We start from the raw sequence: 2,395 nt of genomic DNA, 5'->3' as shown, positions 1-2,395 counted from the left end.
TCTCTGAGGGGGCCAAAATTTCGCCCCCTATAGACAGCGATGGAATCAGCTGACTATGCCGAGGCGCCGGCAACCACAGCCACTCGGTCTTGGAAGGGTTGAGTCTGAGTCTGTTCCTCCCCATCCAGACCCGTACGGCCTCCAGGCAACGGGCCATCACGTCAAGGGCATCGTTGGGGTGACCTGGGGTGGAGATGCATCGTTGGGGTGACCTGGGGTGGAGATTGTCCTCACTGTTAGGAAGTTTCCCCTTAATTCTACACTGCTTCTCTCCTTGATTAGTTTCCATCCGTTGTTTCCTGTCCTGCCTTCTGGTGCTTTGGAAAATAAGTTGATCCTTCTTCTTTGTGGCAGCCCCTCAAATAGTGGAACACGTTTAGTCCTTTTTTTCTGGACTAGCCATACCCAGTTCCTACAACCATTCTTTTCTGTTTTAGTCTTCAGGTCTTTAATTATCCTAGTTGCTCTTCTCTGCACTTCACTTTTCCGAAGTCTCAACATCTTTTTTGTAAGGTGGTGACCAAAACTGGATGCAGTATTCCCGATATGGTCTTACTAAGGTTTTATAAAACGATACTAATACTAATTCGATTCTATGCCTCTATTTATATAACCAAGAATTGCATTAGTTTGTTTTGGCTGCTGCCACCCACTGTTGGCTCATATTTAAGTGATTGTCCACTATCACTCCAAGGTCCCTTACTCCAGATGAATTCAGCTTTAACCTGTATTAAATTTAAGGCATCATGGATTTGTTCTTAGATGATGAAGGTTGAAATTTAAAATATCTGGAAGATACATATTTGGGAGAGAGGACTGCAGATTATTAATAGCTAGAGCAAGAGTTGTCTTCTCCAAGTTAACCAGTTGTCAGCCCTTTCAGGTAAACTAGACAGGAAATACAACTAGATGAGTTAATTCTACTTTATTGTAAAGCTACATTAACAGAATATTGCAAGTGTGAAAGTACAAATGTTCCACCATCTCTTTTTACAGCCTGATCAATTTAGGATGAATAGTTTCTAAGTTTCTTTCTCTGAAATTTAAGTGGCCACAGGCTCCTCCCCCATGTCCCTCAAGATTATTCCCACCATTCCATCCATCCATCCAGTTAACCCATAAATCTATCTCAAGGTTAAGCCATAGATCCATCTGCAAGTTACTCTATATATTCATCTCAAAATATACAGTTTCAAAATGTCCTAACAACTATTCTGGCAACGGATTTTCCCAAGTGTACCTGACATTTCTTGGAGATCTTCGAAATTTTGGCAGTTGTGGGCTGGACTAATTTTTCAGTATTATTTTAGCCAACAGTGTATTTGCTTGGTGGTGCAGCAATATCATTGTGACATCATACAAACGGCACTTTGCACGCAGGAAGGAAGCCATTAAACACTTAACCACTTTGAGAAATTAAATGCCATAACTTTACAGCGCAGAAGTCTCTCTGCAAAATGTTAGAATGAAGGAAAGCAATTAAAAAGACCTATCTGAGGGTGGGCGATAGTTTTATTGTGATAGAGCAGGCTGTTAATTGATGCTATCTTGTAAGATAGAACTGGGGCCTCTGGCTGGGGGGCACTAAAGACAATGGCCCAGGAAGCACTAAAACAGGAAAGTGCAGAATCTTTACAGTGGGAGAGAATGGTCAGAAAATAATTTACAGCTGCAGATGAGCATGGAACACCTTTAAAAATGTGCTCTCAAGTAAATCAGGCAGAAACAGGTCAAAACTTCCCATAGCAAATTCCTTTATCTTTAAAAGACTTACATCCAAGGTAACATTCAAACCTTTTCTCCATACATGGTTCATATGAAGTAATGCCAATATCTCTCTATACGTGTACAAAAAAATGCAGTGCATCACAAATACACCCTAACTTCTCCTCCCATCTGCTGTGTATTTTAAATGTGTTTTACTACTACTTTGAAGAGTTTTTAATGATTCCTTTTAAATTGGACATGCTAATTATTTTTAACAATGCATTCTACTTCTGCAAATCTTGACTTCTTGTTATTAATATTGTGACTTGATTTATTGCTTTTTGTTGTTATAAAAACAACAGTTACAACATACACTCATGATACCAGAGATAAACAATAACCACAGAATTCATCTAATGTCCTGGCTGACAGGCCTGGGAAACAGCCCACAACCTATTGAAAAGCTAACTAGGCTGGGCCATTTGGATCATCAAGGAGATACTATCCCACAAAGCAGGTGCTACCAGAGAGAAGACAGGCTTTGTACTAAATGTATGTACATTGATTCTTTTTCAATTTGTGTCAGGCTCCTCATACACAATCAAATAGAAAGTAAGATTTGGATAGAATTTTCTTTGTCAAAATTTAAAGTTATATTTTTAAAACTAAAGTTTAGATTTAGTTATTA

The sequence above is a fragment of the Protobothrops mucrosquamatus genome, unplaced genomic scaffold, assembly GCF_001527695.2.
Source record: "Protobothrops mucrosquamatus isolate PMUCROS unplaced genomic scaffold, P.Mucros_1.0 scaffold10, whole genome shotgun sequence".
NCBI lineage: Eukaryota > Metazoa > Chordata > Lepidosauria > Squamata > Viperidae > Protobothrops > Protobothrops mucrosquamatus.
Note: the sequence above shows the minus strand (reverse complement) of the source record.